This window comes from Cenococcum geophilum (genome assembly GCF_001692895.1).
Source record: "Cenococcum geophilum 1.58 unplaced genomic scaffold K441scaffold_29, whole genome shotgun sequence".
In the NCBI taxonomy this organism is placed as follows: domain Eukaryota; kingdom Fungi; phylum Ascomycota; class Dothideomycetes; order Gloniales; family Gloniaceae; genus Cenococcum; species Cenococcum geophilum.
This window is the reverse complement of record NW_027137587.1, coordinates 2,124,489-2,133,441: the sequence shown is the minus strand read 5'-3', so window position 1 is coordinate 2,133,441 and position 8,953 is coordinate 2,124,489.

Below are 8,953 nucleotides of genomic sequence, written 5' to 3'. Positions count from 1 at the left end.
GGTTAATGCGTTAGAATATATTAGAATGTATCAGAATAATGAATCTCCGAGACGTATTCCGAAACGGTGTTCCGAGATGTGCTTCGAGATGTGCTTCGAGATGTGCTTCGAGATGTGCTCCGAGACGTGTTCCGGAGATGTGCTTCGAGATGTGCTTCGAGATGTGCTCCGAGACGTGTCCGAGATGTGCTTCGAGATGTGCTTCGAGATGTGCTTCGAGATGTGCTTCGAGATGTGCTTCGAGATGTGCTTCGAGATGTGCTTCGAGATGTGCTTCGAGATGTGCTTCGAGATGTGCTTCGAGATGCATGTCTCCGAGACGTGCTCCGAGACGCGCTTCGAGACGCATGCCTCCGAGACGTGCTTCGAGATGCATCTCCGAGACGTGCTTCGAGACGCGCTCCGAGACGCATGCCTCCGAGACGTGCTTCGAGATGCATCTCCGAGACGTGCTCCGAGACGCGCTCCGAGACGCATGCCTCCGAGACGTGCTTCGAGACGTGCTTCGAGACGTGCTTCGAGACGTGCTTCGAGACGTGCTTCGAGACGTGCTTCGAGATGCATGTCTCCGAGACGTACTCCGAGACGCGCTTCGAGACGCATGCCTCCGAGACGTGCTTCGAGATGCATCTCCGAGACGTGCTCCGAGATGCGCTCCGAGACGCATGCCTCCGAGACGTGCTTCGAGACGTGCTCCGAGACGTGCTCCGAGACGCGCTTCGAGACGCATGCCTCCGAGATGTGCTTCGAGACGGTGCTCCGAGAGACGCGCTTCGAGACGTATGCCTCCGAGATGTGCTTCGAGATGTGCTTCGAGATATGCTTCGAGATGCATGTCTCCGAGACGGTGTTCCGAGACGCGCTTCGAGACGCATGCCTCCGAGATGTGCTTCGAGACGTAGCCCCAGGGGCGATATAAGGGCTATCGCAGATGTGCACAGAGACGGATACATCGGCGGAATAAAAAATGGGAAGGAAGGGAGAATGTAGGAGGGATGGATCCCTCCGTGATCTTGCCGTCGGTCGTCTCCTGGCAACGATCTTGATCTACTGATAGCGAGATCTGGGTCTGCTGGCAGCGGTCTTGGTCTGTTAGCAGCCAGTCTCGGTCTGCTGATAGCGGTCTCGGTCTGTTGACAGCGATCTTGGTCTGTGGCAGCGGGTGTCTTGGTCTGCTGGCAATGGTCTTGGTCTGCTGGCAGCGGTCTCGGTCTGCTGGCAGAGGTCTCAGTCTGCTGACAGCGGTTTGGTCTGCTGGCAGCGGTCTTCGGTCTGCTGGCAGCGGTCTTGGTCTGCTGGCAGCGGTCTTGGTCTGCTGGCAGCGATTCTTGATCTGCTGGCAGCGGTCTTGGTCTGTGGCAAATGGTCTCGGCGTTGCTGGCAATGGTCTCGTCTGCTGGCAATGGTCTTGATCTGCTGGCAGCGATCTTGGTCTGCTTGGCAGCGGTCTTGGGTCTAGCTGTTGCTCTGATCGGTTCGCTGGCGATTGATATTTTTGCTAAGGCTAATTACTAGCTTAGTTCCATCGTGTCTGTCCATAACCATATTGTGTCCCTCTACGACTGCCCATCCGTCTACGACGTCTGTCCACCGCACATATGCTGTCCATTCGTCTACGTCCGGTCGTCTGTCCGTCCGCCGTCTATACGATTGCTGTTCCAGCTAAAACAATCCGTCTACGTACATGCACATCCGTATATCTATAGTCTACGTACGTCCATCCAGACGTAACGTCTGTCCATCACGCCGTCCCTACGTCTGTCCATCATTACGATATATCGCTGTCTATCCATCATGATCCGTCCACCATACGTCAGTCAATCATCTACGTCCATCAGCTCACACTATCCACCTTCACGTACGTCAACCGTATAGTTCGATGACATCACAAATGGGACCATTTATCGTACAATTTCATCCAATCCATCAATCTTGTACGCTATCAATATAATTAATACCCATTACATACATCGCTCCAACCCGATCCAAACTAAAAACGTCATCCTACTACCCAATTATATTAATACTGTCAACGATACGCATCTCAACGAGATTACTAGTTCCACGGCGGTTAGAAAATCTCATCTATTTCTGACCTTAGTGGTAGTGCGATGAATCAAACATAATTCTCATTATAGACATTTTGATTACCTATTATGATAAAACGATAATCTGCGCATCCCTTGAAATAATTTTGATGAAATTTACTCTACCTCAAAGATGAAAATTAATTAAAATCCTCCTTACTCACCGAAATACCAATAATTCATTACTTCCCTTTACATTTCTATCATTCCTTATATATTTAATCCAACGTTGTACGCTATCTACTGACCAGTTCTCAAGCCGTCGGACAACATGCGCGTCCGCGACCGCCAGGCGGCGGGGCAGGCGGGAGAGCGGCGAGCGGAGAGAGGGGAGGTGGTCGGGAGGCGGAGAGAGTGAGCGCGGTGTGGGAGGACGAGGAGCAGCGCGTGGCGCTTTGGGAGGCTAGGTAGGATGTGTAGACGCGGGCGGGGTGCGTGGGCGAGGTGGGGGGGGGGGGGAAGGGGTAACTTTCCGTGGTTAAACGGCTACATATTATTAATGGACGGATATTGTGTGAATCATGATATAATTGGATATGATATTATCATTCCTCCTTCCTCTTCACACCTTCCTGGCCATATATCTAGAAAATACACATACACACAGATTTAACGCGCCTCAAGGGAATTATAACTAGAAATGCTAAGAGAGGATGTTGCGATATAGGCATCAATATCTCACTATGATGGGCAATTTATAGATCATAGCACCTTTCAAGATGCAGAATATTACCGAGAATATCACCATTCGCCTAACTCAGCAATTACCCCGCATGAAAAGTGATGCACGTGTCCCCCATGACATATACTTATCTAGCCAAATGTGGAGAACAGACTATATACTGCGGCGAATTACAAGATGCGCTAACTATTGTGCGGCTGTTCGGAACGCGCGGAGAACGCTGGCCAATACACTCTTAGAATCTCTTGAACCATTAAATAGAAGATATTGAAGTGGTAAGTCAATGGCTAATATACAAGAAGATCAATGTAATAGAGGACCTACATACTGTAAATACTAGTACAGACTTGAACAACCATCATATGATTTATTTTAATGAAATATAAATTAGTGAATTTTCAGATAAATCTCGGTTGAGAAGGAGAACCATCATTCAACCTACTGATTATTTCTTTATAGAGTAACTTAGCAAGTATTACTTAGTAATCTCGTATCGCAAAGGATCAATTAATTTAATAATTTCATCTACCTCTCAATACAAGACGATCGAGATACCATCATATCTATTAAATGAGAGATATTTTTATATATTTTAGCGGATTTGCGATTTCGAGTCAATCCTTTATCTGCGGACAGATATTGAAAATGAGTAATTATTAAATGTAATTCATTATGAGCAATCGAATATATATATATTATACTAACGAATTATCATATTATAATATCTCCTGGATATATAATATCATGAAATATGGCGAACCTATAATTATTGATAATGAAAAATTATATATTCCACAATATATTCACATTTATTATTCATTGCATTATATACATTAATGATATAATAACCGCGATACACAAATATTATTATAATTATTATTATTTTGTTGTAATTAATCTGATTGCATTGGGAGAAAATAAAATTGTGAATAAGATTGATTTCATGATAAATATTTGATCGGATGGAATATTGAAAGATATCGGATATTAATAAGGCTGGAATCAAAATATTCCCCTTTTTGTAATATACACCTTCATACATTATTATGGCTCGAAAATTTGATAATAAATATAATAGCGAATATTATTCACATATTCACCAACTAGATATTATATGGAATAAATCCAATCTTGAGACGAACGTAATCAATCAATGAGGCAATATATCGGCCTTGGCATCAAGAATTGCGCCAGCTCATATACTCCCTTCGTGCTCCGCTTGTATACGTATTCCGTAACAGCGTCCTGACCGTCGCGCCAAGGCCTCATGCGTTACTGTGACTGGAAATCTCCGTACGATAGAAAAAAAAAATCTGTTCAAAGATATCTCAGTTACATCCTACCCGAATCGGATTTGTGGATGTTAAATTAATTGAAAAAAACATTTAGCCTATATGCATGGAACATTATATAGGTACCGAATCATGATTGATATTATTATTCATCTTGAAATATTTGGAGCAACTAATATATTCATTCGCTTCATATTGATCTATTCGGATTTTCGTTCGCTTAAGGATCAATTCCGAAAACAATAAACTGTAATTCATATGTCATATTAACATCCCTTGATTTGATATGCTCAAAATTTCGTTTCTCGACTCTTGAAATTCAGGAAATTAAGATTGATTCAATGGTATCTCTATATCATCCAGAAATGGCACTAGATTTGTAGAGACCGAATCGTGGATGATGCCAGCTCTCGACACAATATTTCGCTCTCGACCCGTTCATAATTACGGATTTATGAAATGGAATATTGGAGTATTATTTCCGAGTTCTGATTTGAACAAGAACTGAATAAATCGGAGAATATACGCGATATGACCGACTTGATGCCGCATAATCCCGTATAAACAGTCGCTGGATGTATCGCGTCCCAATCTGAGCAAAATAATACCGAAAAACGCGAATTATTACATTTCCCTAAATACTGCGTAATGTGTCAAATACATTCGGTTGAATTTTCTCTTTACAACAATCCCGATATCCGAAAAATGGCGGATGTATTTTAATTGACATATAGCTTTACCTTAATTGCATGTCAAGGAATATACAGTTAGCTTTTAAAGTTGTTAAATAGGTTAACTGCGTGTCAAGGAATATGCAGTTAGCTTTTAAAGTTGTCAAGTTAGTTAATTGCGTATTAAGTTAGTTAAATTACATGTCAAGTTGGTNAATTGCGTATTAAGTTGGTTAAATTGCATGTNAAGTTGGTCAATTGCGTATTAAGTTGGTTAAATTGCATGTNAAGTTGGTCAATTGCGTGTCAAGTTGGTCAATTGCGTGTCAAGTTGGTCAAATTGCATGTCAATTACGCGAAACGCGCCACACAAAGTCTACTTGAATCTCATCCTGCGAATATTTTCCCGATGTAAGTTGCCGTAGATTGCCGTAGATTGCGGTTATATAATATAGAGATCGTATATACCCTCTTTACTATATTTATACGTTAATTAACTAGGTCACTAATATAGTGCGTTTTACTTATTCCACTATCTTTAACTCAATTTGGTTTATGTCGATAAGTTACTTAAGGGCTAATAATGGTTTGCTTTTAGTTATAGCGTCTATAGGGTTACTATCTCCGTTAATTTATTTAACTTCCGCTATTTCGCGTCTTTTATATAACTAGCGTAGGCATATAATATTAATTATAAGTCTCTTCTCTTATATAGTTCTTAGTTTAACAAGGCATTTATAAATTAACTTAAAATTAGTATAAAGAATAAGCGAAAGGCTAATATTAAGTTACAATTTAATTATGGCCTTAATTATAGCGCTAATATTAAAACTATAGGCTATAGTATATAATTCGGAGGCTAGTACGCTTCTAGTAATTCTTTTACACTTAACTAAGGACCAGTAGACAATATTCGCCTTATTTAATAAGTCTGCTAGTACTAGGATATATCCAATCTATAATAAAAGGTCTTTATTATTTATAAATAAGGAATTAGTAAATATAAGTAGTTAAAGTATTTTTATATCAAGCTTAATAAAGCTTAAGTGTAACGGAATCCCCCGAGAGGTACATATCCAATGAGATGGTAGGAGGTTTTATCTATGTCCCATCTATGTTCCAGAAGACATAGTCAGACAGGTTAGGGGCGAAAGGTTTTACTAGCGTCTTGGAAGAAACATATAGGAAGCTGGTTCCCCTCTAGAGAAGAACTAGCGATTAGTCTCTAAATAGAAGTGGTTAGAAGCATTTGTCCTTTAATACGTGAAACTTATTCTACCTTTAACTTACCTTTAACTTACCTTTAACTTACCTTCTACTTACCGGTGATACTGTCGATTAGATAATCATACGTTCCGGTTAAGCTGGCCTCTTACATTAAGCCTCTTATTAAGTTCTTAATTTGCCACTAAATTCTCTTATTAAGTAGTTTTGCGTCTTTCTTATTATGTAACGGAGCCTTATAGCAGGAACTACGGTAAACTTGTTAATGGGCTAAGTATATAGGTATTGCAAGTAAGTTAATAACGTAATAATAACTGGTAGAGTGGTTGCCTAATAGATTAACTCTAATTATATTCTAAGAATTACTATAAGNAAGAAACTATCTAGGTAGGGATTAAGGGTCCTTAAATACATAACCGTACTCTTAAGAAAGTTATTACTCTATCTACTCTATCTACTCTATTTGCTTTATTATAGATCTTATAGATTATATAGATTATATAGATTATATTATGTAACTCTACTTACTATTTCTTATTATATAGTTCTACGGGTTCCATCCTAAACTATACTTATATTAACTAACTAGCTTCTTTTAACTCCTCTCTAAGTAGTTATAATATTATACTTAAAGCGTTTATAATATTATCTCCCTCCTTTTTATCTTCGTTCTTAAAGATACCTAGTATCTCTAAATTATTTACTAGAGGTATAATATCCGTCTAATTAATTTAGTTAATATTATTACTTATAATACCTAAAGCACCTTTTTCTTCTTTAACTCTTTATTATATATATATAGTCTCTTCTATATTATTACTTAGTAAAGTAATATTATCTCTATATTCTTATTACGCAAAAGAAGGGTTAGTCTATATTACGTTAGCAGGTCCTTTATTTTAATAACCCTCTTTTTATATAGAGTGCACTAAAGTAAATATTTAATTATTTTATAATATTTGCTTAATTTCTAACGCTAAGTATATATATCCTATAACTCTTAATAGTCTCTAAGTTCCCTAAGTAATTTATTATAGGGTTTTATATTTAATCTGCTACTATAAAGCTTAATAATAAGCTATCCTTAGCGCTACTTGCGGTCTAATATACCTTAGAAGAGTTTATATATATCCTTAAAGCTTAATATCTAGCTTATACTTATCTTTAGCGTTTAAGATATATCTATAAAAAGGTTTATTTAAAGAAATAGAAACTTATTTAATAAGGTTTATAAAAACTTAGTAATAAAAGAATAGATTTTCTTTTAATAGTAAAGGAAATAACTCTAAGTAGTTTAGCAGTTGCTCTTCCTAGGTCCCCCTTAGGTAACTTATTCTTTAGTAATTTCCCTTTATTAATATTACCTAACCTTTTTTCTTTTAATACTTCTATACCTTTCCTATAGCGTTCTTTAGGTTCTCTAGTAGTTCCTAGGTAGTCTTATTATAGCCTATCTACTTTACTTTATACTCTATTTTATTATCTATATCCTTATAACTAACGATCTTTAAAACTTACTATTTATCTTCCTTTTATCCTCTATATATATCTGCTTTATAAACTAATAGCTTAACATTTTTATATACTAGCTCTAGCATTACAATATACTATATAGGGTAGATCTTTATTCTAGCTAGTAGATTTAACTTAAATATAACTAATAAAAAATTTTATATAATTTTAAAAGGTCCTAGTCTAACATAGTCTAACTTCTTACTTAGTTATTAACTCTTAAAATTTTTATAGATAGTAACTATACTTTATCTCCCTCCTTAAGATCTAGTCCCTTAGGATCTCTTAACATTATAATACTTTTTTATTCTTTACTATACTACCTTAGCTATTTCTATAAGGTTCTATATAAAGATTTATTAAACTCTTTATATTCTTTACTTAGCGTATACTATTTATCTTTTTTACTTATATAGCGGATAATAAGGGTCCTTAGCGTTATATCCGTAATTTGCCTTAAATAGTAATCATTACCTATTCCTTTCTTATAGTATTAATATTATATATAAATATTATATAACTAGTAATAGTAATACCTAATTATTTTCTATATATAATTAATATAATACCTTAAATACTATTCTAGTGTCTAATTTAATCTTTCTATTTTAACCGTTCTATCTATAGATAAAGTATATAGTTAAAAGTTACTACTTGAAACTCCTTACTCTGCTAAAAAAATACTTCGCTAAATATACTTACTATAAATCTTAGATCTCGTATTTAATATAATCTGTACTTAGTGCTCTATATCTTATAAATACTTCTTTAATATAGATTCTAGTAATATCTTCTGCCTAATATTTTCTTCTTAAATATGCTAAAAATATCCCTACTTTATAAGGCTTATCTATTATTACTAAAATTTATATTATAATCTTATCTGGGTAATTAGGTCTCTTAACTTTAGTAACTTAATAATAAAGTCCTATAATATAACCTCCTATAGTCTCTCTAGTATTTTAATAGGTTATAGCTTTCTATATAGTTTATACCTCGTTAGTTTATTCCTTTAGTAATCTAGATATTCTTTTATAACTTACCTAGCTAGTTCCTAAATTCCATTAATAATATACTCTTTTTAAAGTCTTAACACTAAGCCTATAGCTCTATTATATCCTTAAGTTAGTCCTTTATAAAATAACTTAATAAACTCTTTTATAATAGCTCTTAGTATATATATTACTTCTTAATTTTTATACTACTTTAAGTCTAAATCCTCTATTTATACGTCTAGGATTTTTTATATTTAATTACGCTTTAATAATTTATAAATCTTCTCTTCTTATATTACTGTAATCTTTAAATAATTATACCTAATTAATCTATCTGTATCCCTTTGTAATAAAGCCCCTAATAGCTTTTTATCGTTTTATAGTTTAGCTTTTCTACTTAGAGTATTTACTTATGTATTCTCTATTCCCTTAATATACTAAATCTTAAAATAATATTCTATAAGCATCTCCGCCTATCTAACCTATATAT